General features: G+C 44.1%; 1 long non-coding RNA gene across 1 annotated transcript; it reads left to right on the top strand.

Annotated features, from left to right (window-relative positions):
* Nucleotides 1-10,090: 10,090 nt before the first annotated feature.
* Nucleotides 10,091-13,105, top strand: LOC120433243. Its single transcript, XR_005608420.1, has 3 exons — nucleotides 10,091-10,484; nucleotides 11,987-12,067; nucleotides 13,072-13,105. It is a non-coding gene; the product is annotated as an uncharacterized LOC120433243 (long non-coding RNA).
* Nucleotides 13,106-13,271: the final 166 nt, after the last annotated feature.

Here is a 13,271-nt window from a genome sequence, read left to right on the forward strand (position 1 = left end):
GCATAGCCTACACAGTTTCGGCCAAGGTTATTTTTGGAGGCTGAGCCGTCCGCAAAAATGTTGAGGAAACCAGCTTGTGGGGTGCTGTAAATGTCAGCGCGTGGTTTCGTTTCCTCATCTAACTTCCTTATGCAGCAGTGAGCGTCCCCGTCTTCTGAAGTGGGGAGGAGTGTGCTCGGGTTCAGCTGGCCAGATTTTTCAATACTAATGTGTGACTGCGACAATAAAATGCCTACATAAGAGAGTTGTCTGGCATGTGTGAGATAAGACAGATTAGCTTGTAGCAGAATGGAGGACACTGCGTGTGGGACCTTGATGATTAGCGTGTGTCCCAGAACAATATCAGCAGACTTTTTCACTGCTTCTGCTGCAGCTGCGCAGGCTTGCACACACGTAGGCAGGCCTGATGCAACTGAATCTAATTTACATGAATAGAATGCGAGTGGGCGTTGTTTTTCTCCAAAGTGCTGTGTTAGAACTGCTTTCATATAGCCTGCTCCTCCGTCTACATGTAAATAGAAAGGTTTGTCATAATCTGGTAGTGCTAGAACTGTACGCGTTTGGAGTGCAAGCTTTAGATCAGTAAATGCTTTTTCTGCCTCAGGTGTCCACTCCAGCTTGTCTTTCAATGCCAAGTTTTTCGCATAGATAAGGTTTTGCAGTGGTTGTGCTAGTGAGGCGTACTCGGGTATCCAGCTTCTACAGAAGTTACAGAGACCCAGAAAACTCATCATTTGCTGCTTTGTGTGTGGTTTCGGGGCGTTCTGCACTGCTAGTTTCCTGCTATCTAACAATGTTTTCCCTTCCCCTGTGAGTGTGTGCCCAAGGTATGTAACCTTGGGGCTCCACAGTTGTAGCTTGTGCTGTGACACTTTATGCCCTTGTGTAGCTAAATGGTGCAGTACTGCCATTGTATTTGTTTTGCAATCAGATTGGCTGTGTCCTGTGATGAGAATATCATCTACATACAGAAGGAATTGCCCCGGTGCAGGCAGGGTACACAGTGACATTGACTTTTTAAGAGCTTCTGCGTACAAAGTGGGGCTGTTTTGGAAACCTTGTGGCAGACGGGTGTAGGTATATTTTTGCCCTTCAAAAGTAAACCCGAACAGATGCTGTGACTCTGGGTGTAGTGGAACCGAGAAAAATGCATTGGATAGATCTATTACTGAAAACCATTTCTCCTTTGGTGTTACTTGGTTCAAAAGGGTGTGTGGGTTCGCTACCACAGGTGGTATTTGTTCTGTTACCTCATTAATTGCTCTAAGGTCATGCACTAGGCGGTATTTGCCTGTGTTAGCTTTTTTCACGGGGAAGATGGGCGTGTTACATGTTGCATTTGTTGTTTTTATTAAGATGCCTGCTTTTTCCATATCTGCAATTACCGGCTTTATTCCCTCTTTGGCCTCTGCAGTAAGGGGATATTGTGGTTTCACTGGTCGATAAGTGGTTGTGGTTTTCACCACAACAGGATCTGCTCCTTTAATTAATCCTACATCTGTTGGACCTGTTGACCATAGTTTTTCAGGTAGGTCTATCAACTCATGGTGTTGCTCTAGTGAGAGTGTGTGTCAGCATTCATTATTATCATTCACACATGTGTCTGCACAGTCAGTTATGTGAATTGCTGGCTGTGTAGTGAGCACCCACCCCAAAGTGTATCGCATGCACCCTGTTCTACGGCCTTGTAGCCACCCTTCGTGTGTTTCCTCAGTTTTCTCATATCTGTCCCTCTCTACCTGCGTGAGAATGTGACCTAGATCTTTCCACTGCTCGCTTTCATTTCGTGCAACCGATACATGTGGTTTTGGCATTCTATTTAATTCTTGCACTTTCCCTGGCTGTAGCACTGAACATACTGCATTTCCGCTTTGGGTGACGTACAGGTGTTGCAGAGTGAGTTTTTGTGGGCCTAAACGACGTACTTGTTGGTCATAATTAGGATCAGGGCCTGGACTCTGTTTGAATCTTAGAGTGTTGTGATACTCAGTGTAGTCTAATTTTCTAGAGTCTCGTTTTAGATAGCGGCTGGCTAACTGTTGCAAAGGTTCTAATGGTGGTAGATCTAGAGTCCAGTAGTAATGGGGCACACCCTCTCCTTCAGTTACTGCTAACTCAATGGCTTCGGGATTCGAGCCTTCACTCATCATTAGTTCAGCATGCATTCCCTCTGACCCCGGAACTACGCCCACGTTAAGTTTATGTAGGGCATCCCTCCCTAAGAGATTAACTGGGCAGGACGGGTCGTATAGGCACCGATTTCTGCACCTTCTACCACTTTCTGGGTGTATAAGTGTCAGGGGCTCTGTTAGCTTCTGCACGCTAGTGTGTCCCGAGGCAGATTTTACTATCAGGGTGTCATTTGAGTATCTTAGATTCTTTGGTTTTTGGTTCAATACTGTTTTACACGCCCCTGTATCGCAAAGCATGGTCATTGGTTGACCGTTTACGCGAATGATTAACGTGGGTTTTTGTTCAGATCCTAGGAGTAACTGTTCTATATTGAAGATTTCAGTTTCTCCCTCCCCTTCCTGTTCTAGTCAGTTACTCTGTTCTTCATTTCTGTTTCTACATTCTCTTGCAAAATGACCTTCTTTCCCGCAGTTGTAACAACGGTTATCTTGATTCTTTCTTCTGCCCTGCTTATTTTTGTATCCTTGTTTTTTGTATCCCTGTCCTTGTCTTCGTCCCTGATACCCTCCCGCAAAAGCTATGAACCCTGTATCAGGGTCCACAGTAAACACACCTCCTTTTTCTTTCTTTTTTAACACTCTGGTGGCATGCTCTGCATGTTGTAGGGCATCTGCTAAATTGCCCGTATTCATTGTGACCCAGTGTTTCTCCACGTGTGCCCTGACTGGTGGGAGGAGACCGCTAAGAAAGGCATTTTTTAGCTGCTGCTGGTATGGCCTTTCTGGTCCCTCCTCGTAATCTAGGCCTGAGTGTTGTCTGAAAACCGGGCGTAGCCGGTCTAGGAAGTCGGAGGCTGTCTCGGCTTCTTTTTGTTTTACCTCTCCTATCTTTGCATAGTCTGCTCTGGGGGCTAGGCGGACCCGTATTCGTTCATAAAGGTCCCTCATTGCGGCACCTAGTGCTTCAGATTGTGGGATTAGGGCTCCGCCCTCAGCATTTGACCCAGTAAACCCATCCCTCACTGTCCCAAATCTTAACCCTAACAGGTCTTGTATGACCTGTAACATCTCATGGCCATTTTGACACCATTGGGTTCTAATCAGCTCAACGGAATTCATCCATTGTGTAAAACCCTCATTTAAATCAGGGACATCCTTCAATACGTTGTGCCTATCTGTATGGGACCATGGTTTGTAGACATAAAAGGTACTCTGGTTGTCCCTCTCACCATTTTCACCACCAGTTAATTGCCCATATCTAGGGTTTGGGGTAGCTATCATTGGAAATATACCTGAGGGGCCAGGCGGGTCTGGCCTTCCCCACATATCCCTACCGATATCCTCCTGTGGGTTATGTTTTGCGGCTGCTGCCAATTGGGCTTGAGCCTGGGCATAGGAATTAGTAAATGGATTTTTTGGCTGTGGTTCTGGTGCAGACGGTTTTGGGGGCGTTGGCATGTAGGGGGGTGGCTGAGTTTGTGGCGGGGACTGTGGAGATGGAGGCTGTGACTGTGTTTCTTGCTTCATATCTTTTTTCTCCTGTCTCTTTTTCCTATTTTCACTCCTTCTCTCCTCCGTTTTCCATGCTTTAAAATATTGTAGCTCCTGAGAGCGCTTTATTTTTCTTTTTGGATCTTTTTCAAAATTTCTTTCTGTTTTTAAGGCCTCTTCTAGTTGTGTTAATGCGGAGGGGCTACATTTCCCCTCCCATGTCGGGCATTTTGTTTTCTTCGGATTTCTCCATCTATATGCACTAATTTGTCCGGCACCTGGACATTTTTTCTCTAGCCACTGCTCGTCAGCAGTGAGTTTTGTTGTTTTATTACCCATTATTAGTTTATGCTTCTTTTAGCGCTTAGTAATACACACACACCTGCGGCGCTTTCACTGGCATGAGAACAGAGAGAGGTAGCTGACACGCCCTTCTACTTTTGAGCTATTCTCAAAAGCGGTGTCGACTTTATGTGATAAAACACGACCTTCCTCTCAGTTCACCAGTACTTCAGCGACCAACAGTAAACAAATTAGTGGAATAGTTCAGCCTCCTTATTGTGCCGTGAAAATCAACTTATTCCACCAACAAAATGAACAATAAAGACAGACAATTACGTGTGTTCTTTAACCCTTCCGGGGAGCTCTTAATCCCTCTGGACAAGCTCAATATTTATTTACTTTAACCCTTTCGGGGAGCTCTCAATCCGGACAAGCTACTTTAACTTTTAGGTTTCGTTTTCGATTTCACGCAAACCTCTTTGTCTCAAAGTTATCTGTCTTACCTTAAGTGGTGGTTTCTTCAGATGCACCCGATCAGCCCCCGACGGTGCGGACCGCTTGTAAAACGTTGGCCAAGACCCGAATTCACGTCCCTGGACTTCATCACACACCTAGTGCGTGAGCTGCCGGCAGACTTCAACGTGGGCTTCTCGCACAGACGGGATCTGGTGGGGCGCCTCTTGTGGGAGCTGTTTTAAATAGGCCGTCCCATCCGGCTCGGAGGACCAAGAAATGTTAAGGGAAAAATCCCAAACAGAAATCTGCCAATTGTAAACAGAAACACAGTGAGACAAAATACTTAAACACATGTACATGGGTGAACGTCTGAAGTGAGAGTCACACAGTGTACTTCTTTATTCGTGCATTTATAGTCACTGGTGCCCACACAACAGTGAATACGTCTATTCATAGGCAGAGGAATGTTAGTGCGTGGGGAGTGAAGATAAGAGTGGTTCAGGTGTATGTGTGTGTGCGTTGTGAGAGATTCAGAAGGACGCAGCCCCTCTTCTTGTTAGGGAGCGCAGATAAAAGTATCCAGCTGTCCTCTTCCTGCTTGTTCAGCTATTATCGCTGTGAGAAAGAATTTATAAAACAGTCTTGTAGTGGACAACAGTCTAAGTCATCAAAAGGTCAACATACAGTATTCTATCATATGCAAACTTATATCATTAAAAGCTTATACTGACTACTAAGTACAATTTTCCATTGACACACCTTAAACTTTCTTTGGTTGCTACAAGCCACAAATTCCTTTATGGTTTGTCTCTGTTGTGTGGAGGGCTGTTTTTAAGTGCTCAAAAATGGGTGTATCAAAGTCAAACAGGCAGCACAGTGGAAAAGTGGTTGGCACTGTTTCCTGACAGCAAGAAGGTTCTGGGTTCAAATCCAACATCTAACCTGTTTGCATGCTCTCCCCATGTGTGTGTTCTCTCTGGGTTCTCTGGCTGATCCCACAGTCCAAAGACATGCAGTTAATGGGGTTAGGTTAATTGGTGTATGTGCCCATGAGTATGAGTGTACACGGTTGTTTCTCGGTGTTAGTGACAGTCTGACAGAAGGCTGCATCCCTCAGCCTCATGTGGGCTGTGGAGCCTCTTTACAACTGCAGTGAGATCTCAGACCTGTTTCTGGTGGGTGGTGGACTCCTCCAGGGCTTCTCCTGATTCCCCTTCTGCCACAGAAGACTGTGGCCTCAGAAACACATATCTGCTTTTTGCAAATGAAGCAAACCTGTTGGCTTCATCAGCAGGGCCGGATCTAGAAGGGTGGCATGGGGTGGCAAGTGCCACCCTAAAATGATCGCTTTCCACCCCAGTTTTGCATATGACAGTGTTGTTTATTAAAATAAGATAGCATTAACAGTTTGAGCGTAGTTACAGTCAACACTGAATATAAATGCTAAAACTGAATATATTGCATAGTGTCCCCCCCTCCACCATTAACAAATGGTTCAGCCCATAGCAGGACCGGGTTTTTCTTGTTTTCAGTAGCAAGTGATGCTCATGATTGTGCCAGAGCACAGTTTGAACAACACCATGGGAATTTCGGATTTTACACAGGTGGGTGGATGTTACACTCTGGAAATGGAAGGAAGGTAAGTGTTATTAACCCTCTGTGGTCCACGGACACGCTGCACCTCCAAATCACATGACTGATGTAAGCTGACACAGCAACAAGCTGCAGCCACGCTGAGTCTCTGTTTCAGCCCACATTGAAAGTTCAGACTTCAAAGTTTTTACATTTTAATTACAGGCCAGTAAATCCAGAGTTATGATCATATATATAAGCCACGCTTTTTTCTAAATACTGTTGTCACGTTCGTGTGTGTTTTAAGCATTTTCTAAGGACAGCGCGAAAACAGTAAAGAAAAGAAAAGAAGCCACCTCTATGGAAGAAATATAGTATCATCAGAATTCAACTATTCCTCAACCTCTTTCCTGTAGGTGGAAAAATGTACCATGTCGACCAATTTAAAAAAAATGGGATTTGGTTGTTTAGGAAGAGGGAGAGTGGGAGACAGAGTGAGAGAGTTTTTAGATGTGGGAGATTTGTGACGTCTAGTGTGTTGTGTTGTCTTGTGTAGTTGTTCTGTTGTGTAGTCGTTTTGTTTTGTGTGTCAGTGAGGGCACTAATGAATGTCACAAAGGCACATTTGTAAACACTGTCACTGTGTAGAAAACCAGCGGAGTGATACACCTGCTGCTGTCAGGCCTGCAGGTTTATCCCTGTGCTGTTCTCCTCTGTCTTTTGGTGGACAAACTTTATTTACTGTGACACATAATTTGTGGGGCATCTTATTGCGACACCTGATTGTTCTCTCATTTTAGTTTTAGTAATATTTTTAAATGGTTGTAGAAAATGAAAAAAACAGCAGGTGTATTGGCTGCATTTTTAGATAAATAGTTGTATATGTTTACAAAATGTACAATTTATATTTGCATTTCAAGTTATATAAATTTACTCAACATGTCTGCGGGTTTTTTACAGTAATAAAATACTACTAGGATTTTAAGTTCTTTGTGTGATTTCAGATCAGTAATACTAATGCGGTATGTCAGTGAAAAAACAACTAAATTCAGTTGAGCTGAAAAGATACCAAACAAGGCAAAGGGGGAAAAATAAAATGAAACAATTTGAGGGTGAAATACAAACGTAAACTCAAAAGGAGTCAAAAATGTCCGGTTGTATTTCAGACCTCAGAGGGTTAATCCAACAAATCATGAAAAATTAGGTTTAAATTTTTGTTCATGACAATGCAGATTTCTGACATTTTGTGTAATTCAAGCAGTAACAATGTGATTGTTTTCTAACAAAAAACAGTGAAACTTAAGTTAGACTTGTGTTCATAAATGAGCCGCCCCATGTTGTGTAGCTTTCTGGATTTTATACTTATTGGGCTACATATTTATTTATTATACAGGCTATACAGTACATAGCACCAAAACTCACATGTTTTATGTAACTAAAGTGTGTAATTATGTGGGCTACAGACAATAATTAAGTTATAGACTATATTTATATGAAAAACGTGTATACTTACTGCATTTGAATCATTTTAACCATATGTAACCACCTGCATATGTGTTTGAAAAAAAAAAGGCTTTGATTTTGCCACCCTAAGAAAATTTCTCTAGATCCGCCCCTGTTAGTGTGGGGCCCAGGGCCGCTCTGCTGCCCTCACCACCCGCTGCAGTTTCCTCTTGTCCTCCACAGCAGCTGAACCACAGTGTGCAGCAGAAGGATCTCCATGGTAGAAGTTCATGAGCAGTTTGTGATTAGCATTCTTACATAGATATCAAATTAAAAACAATGATTGATGCAAAACTCATTTGTTGCTTTGGGTTTGTTACTTTCAGTTTATTTAATATAAACTTTTATGTCATTTCTTCTTCCATTGACCTGAATCCTCACAGTTTATAGAAGAGGCCCTGTTGATGTGGAGAAACATCTGAGCACATGTGATGTGCAAGCTAAGAGCATTTGAGCATCTCATGGTGGTTACCTCGGAGACCATCTGTCACTTTGTGTAGAGCCACGCCCACAGCGCACAGAATACATGCGTACGACTAATTTGTCCACACAGGAGGCATCTTGATGATGTCATCATACACAAAGGCTTTTGTACAAAGTGTTAAACAAACTGCAGCACGTGTGTTCAAGACTTTTTCCCGTCTTATTTCTCTTTATTACACATAATCTATGGAAACGTGTGATTTGATTACTTTGCATGTGTGGATTTGATGGGTTGTTGCCACATCTGGTGAGATTTTCATGTCAACAGCACCTTCTGAAATATGTTTCTGTAGAAAATTGGTGACACTGGTGACATTCGTCCAATAGCCGCTCTATTTAAACCCCATAACCACACTGGGTAGCAACCTCACCACTACATGGCACAGAGATTTCCACAGTCTGCACCTGTGTGGAACAGGAACATGACACAGAAATGTATTACACAGATCTGGTCTGGTTAAATATTACAGTTTATCTTTCAGGTTCATTTCTTGGATGGTTTTGTAAGAAACAAACTGCTTGAATGGCGACTAAATGAGTTGGAGGAACGATTTGAAGGTAAATTATTATTACTTGGTGGCTTTTTTGTAGCAACTGTGACACTTAGTAGTAGAACTGACACACAAAACAACAACTACACTAACTATATAGTCTGCAACACACCCAGTGAGCTTGATGTGAAAACCTTTTCTGTCTTACTAACATCACTGAGCTCATCCCTGAAGTTGGTCCAAAGATTCAGACGCAGTCTTGGGCAGTTAAAGGTGAGTCTGTCACGGGTCTTTGTGACCCAGCATTTTAACTTCTTGTATTTGATGTTGTGCTTCTGAGTCCTTGGTTGTGCTGTTTTGTGGGAAAACTGCCCTTCACTGCTACCTCTCCCACCTGGAAAACACAGACTCATACATCAGGCTACTTTTGGTTGATTACAGCTCCGCTTTCAATCCTGTGATCCCACACAAACTCACTCACAAGCTGGCTACACTCGGCCTGCACCCTCCACCCTCTGTGACTGGCTACACTCGGCCTGCACCCTCCACCCTCTGTGACTGGCTACACTCGGCCTGCGCCCTCCACCCTCTGTGACTGGCTACACTCGGCCTGCGCCCACCCTCTGTGACTGGCTACACTCGGCCTGCGCCCTCCACCCTCTGTGACTGGCTACACTCGGCCTGCGCCCTCCACCCTCTGTGACTGGCTACACTCGGCCTGCGCCCTCCACCCTCTGTGACTGGCTACACTCGGCCTGCACCCTCCACCCCCTGTGACTGGCTACAATCGGCCTGCACCCTCCACCCTCTGTGACTGGCTACAGGACTTTTTGACTGGCAGACAAACACTGGCGTCCCACAGGGTTGCGTCCTCATCCTCTACACCCTGGTCACCCATGACTGTGTCACCTCCAACAAAGACAACATCATTTTGAAGTTCACGGATGACACTGCAGTGATCGGTCGCATCACTGGAGAGGACGACGTGGCTTACAGGAGAGAGGAGGCTGGTCTGGTGTCACGGTGTGAGGACAACAACCTCACCCTCAACACTGATAAGACAAAGGAGATGATAGTGGACACGAGGAAGAAGAAGAGGCCTCACCAGCCGCTGTTTACCCGGGAGCGTGAAGTGCAGAGGGTGAGCAGCAGTACCTGGGCGTCCACATCAGTGAGGACCTCACCTGGACACTGAACACCACACAGCTGGTCAAGAAGGCTCAGCAGCTGCTGTATTTCCTGAGGAGGCTGAGGAAATTTGGTATGTTGGCCAAGATCCTCAGCAGGTTCTACAGCTGCACTGTGGAGAGCACCCTGACCAGCTGCATCACTGCATGGTACGGCAGCACTACTGCAAACTGCAAACGCCTGCAGAAGGATGCAGTCACGCTGGAGAAGGATGAAGGAGTCTGACCTGAGCCAGTGTTTGACATGAACACATCAGCACTGCTGTCAGTGTTATAGTGTATCAGTTAACAACAGCCATTAGCATCATTTCAGTGTTTCAGTCATAAAAACACTTCCTGTCACTGTGGTGGTTACAGTGACATCATGCAGTTTCTGCTTTGACCTCCAGAGGGCGACAAATCAGCACAGACAGAGAGCTCCATTCAAACTTTGCTGCCATCAGTAATAATTCTTCAAATATAATCATCAGTGTTTGAGCAGTTATGATATCAGGGACAATCTAGACACGTGTGACAATACTGAACATGTCACATGACACACCTTAAACATCATGTGATCCACTCTCAGTCTGCACTTTCATTCATGACTTCAACAGGTTGAAATGAGCTTTGAACAAACATCAGTTCAGTGCTGAAATATTCAAACGCTGCAGGAAGAACAACAACAAAGTGATGACAGATGTTTGTGCTTCAAACTGGAAAACAGCAGAAATAAATCACAGCCTGCCAGAGGTTTGGAGTTTCCGAGGTGCACCTGAACGCAGCACACAGTGTCCAATGCTCCTGATTGTCCTCAAACGTCTCTTTGGGTGTTTCCTTCCAGCTCAAAGTTTACTTTCACTTCCTGAACGTCGTGCAGTGGATCTTGTTGTTGGTGTGAAGAAACTGTAAGTTTGCTTTGTTTCCTCCTTTAACAGTTTGTCTTTAGGAACTTTACTGTTTGTTCATGTTTGATTTCTTCACACAACAAACTGTGTGTGTTTGTATTTCCGGTCTCTCCATTAAAGTCAGTGTGTAATGTTTTCCTGGCTAACATCAGCTGTGTGCAGCTTAGTTTCAGCACAAATCTGCCGCTCCATAGTTCACGGTAACGGACTCACAGCTGGACCAACGAGGCCGAGTGTGTCCTCACTCTGAGCTACGTTCGTGTTTGTGTACTTGTAGTTTGTACTTTGTGAGTTCACTCAGAGCCCACAGAGGACGCAGCATACGTGATGACGTCACAGCCCTTTACCTCCTTTACTGTCACTGTGATTAATATTTACACACTACACGAGACACCTGACAGCATGTTAACGCTAAGCTAAAGCTAAGCTAATGCTGAGCTAGCCAATAACCCAGAGTGACGTTAAAGCTGAGTAAACACTGACCCCATACTAGGGCTGCCACAAACGATCATTTTGATAGTCCACTAGTCGCAGATTATTTTTGCGATTAGTCGACTAATGAGATCATCATCCACTGAACATAAAACGTACAGCTTATAGCACCAGCAGCATCAGCACTTATATAACTATCATTAGCTTCCAGCTTTTAGTGTTTAAGGTCTGTGCTAACTAAAAATAAAGATAAGATGATAGTTTGTTAAATTTTAATGAAATTTGCATATTGTTTCGGTGAAGTTTAATAAACTCCTTGCTATCTAAAATATAACGGGACACCGGAGTAAATTCTCAAGCATCTCACACTTCTGATAATCAGCTGTCTGTTTGACGTTTATTCAGCTGTGTAAAAACTAAAACTTTGATCTCAGCCAAACCGATTTACTCGGGAACAAATAAAATACTAAAAAAGCCAAACAATAAATTTTTTAAGTTATCAAAGTGACTTATATATCATGTTTAACCTGAGTAGCGAAAGACGGCGGTGGGTTTGAAAACGATGAAGCCGGGAGTCCGGTGTTCTCACGGCTCTAGTGAGCCTTGCCCCCGGCTCGCTATCGAGCTGGTGGGTAACAGACGTCTCCGAAAACGTCGGAGCGCTTTTGAAAATATGCGGTGTCTTGATAAACTGAGCAGATATTTGAGGTTTACACAGCTACATTCTCGCCTGAAAATATGTTAAACGTTTATTTTGTGACCCAGAAAGAATAATAAGAGTAATATTAAAGCTAACTAGCTACCGCCATTGTTGGAAACTGAGCTGGGCTGCGCTATGAATTCTGGGACACTGCTGCTTCTTCTTCTTCGGTGTTTAACGGCAGCTGGCATCCTTGTACATGCAGTGCTGCCATCTTCTGTTTCAGTCCGTTATTACACTCTTAAATCCTACTACTTATTCCTGCGTCTTTTGGGATCTTACAACTTCAAACGACGCGTCGACTATTAAATCAGTCGTCGACAATCGTCGACGTAATCGTGACTAGTCGACTAATCGTGCATCTCCACAGTGCAGCTGTAGAACCTGCTGAGGATCTCTACCCCAGACCAGCACCGTGATAAAGTGAGCTGCTGCTGCTGAACTTGAACAGGTAACACAGTGATGAGCAGTCAGGCTGCAGGTTTCTACCTGTTCATGTTTCTACAGTAGAATCACTTTGAAGTGTCTTTGTGCTGTTTCATCATAAACACTCAGAGAAACATCACGTGACCTCATCAGGATCTGTGTTGGTGTGTGGGGCTGTACCTCAGCTTTAGATTGTTACATGCTCATTTGTTCATTTTACACAGTAACATCAAAGTAATGTTATGAGGAGTAATGAAGTAACGTACTCCATTACTTTTAATTAAAGTGTTCTGTGTAATATGTGTAATAATGACTTTTTTGAGTAATGACCAACACTGATCACAACAAAGAGGAAATGCCTCCAACAAACATCTGACCCACAACATGCAGTTAATGCGCACAAATGTCTTTGATATGCTGCTCAGTGATGGTGGTGACTGTCAGAGCAGAGCTACTGAGAATCAATAAGTAATATCAATGATGGAATCACTAAATCCTTATCATCCCTGTCAGTATCATACATGTGCTGTATGATGTGATAAATGTAGAGGTGCTGGCTGTTCTCTCACTCTGCTGTTTAGCTGTAAAGGACGCCTCCCTGCCTTTGTCTCATTCAAATGTCTGTGCTCCAGATGTTTGTGCTCCAGATGTTTGTGCTCCTGGTGAACAGGCTCACAGTTTCCTCCTTGAAATAAGTGTTTATATTGTTGTTATATTGTTGACCCACTATTGATCATGTGACTCATCACATGACCAATGTTGAGCATCTCTTTCCCTCTCAGGTTTAAATATCTGGGTCTCTCCACCGTTTGGTTTTAGAACTGAAGAAGCTTCTTGGATGAAACGTCTTCCAGAAACTTAAAGACGTCTCTTTTCTCTCCAAGCTCCTTAGATCACATGACCTGGATGACTGAACCTACAGACATATTGACCTGGTTTCTAGGTTACATGACAGGTCAGAGGTCAGCGACTGTAACTCAGTTACTCCTGTTAATGTGACTCACTGAGTGTTTGTGGTTTACCTCTCAGACTGACTGAAGATGATGATGGAGGAAGAGGAGGACAGAGCAGAGTCTGCAGGGTCCAGCTGTCCGTCTGTGAGGAGTGACCGGTCCAAAGATGAACCTCCACTCTTCAGTGGTGAACCTGGAGCAACGAGGTCAGAGAGCTGTGATGACTCCTTTACATGTTTGTGTTTCCTGGATAAATCTGACCTGAAACATCCTCAG

Source organism: Oreochromis aureus, linkage group 3 (genome assembly GCF_013358895.1).
Source record: "Oreochromis aureus strain Israel breed Guangdong linkage group 3, ZZ_aureus, whole genome shotgun sequence".
Taxonomy (NCBI): domain Eukaryota; kingdom Metazoa; phylum Chordata; class Actinopteri; order Cichliformes; family Cichlidae; genus Oreochromis; species Oreochromis aureus.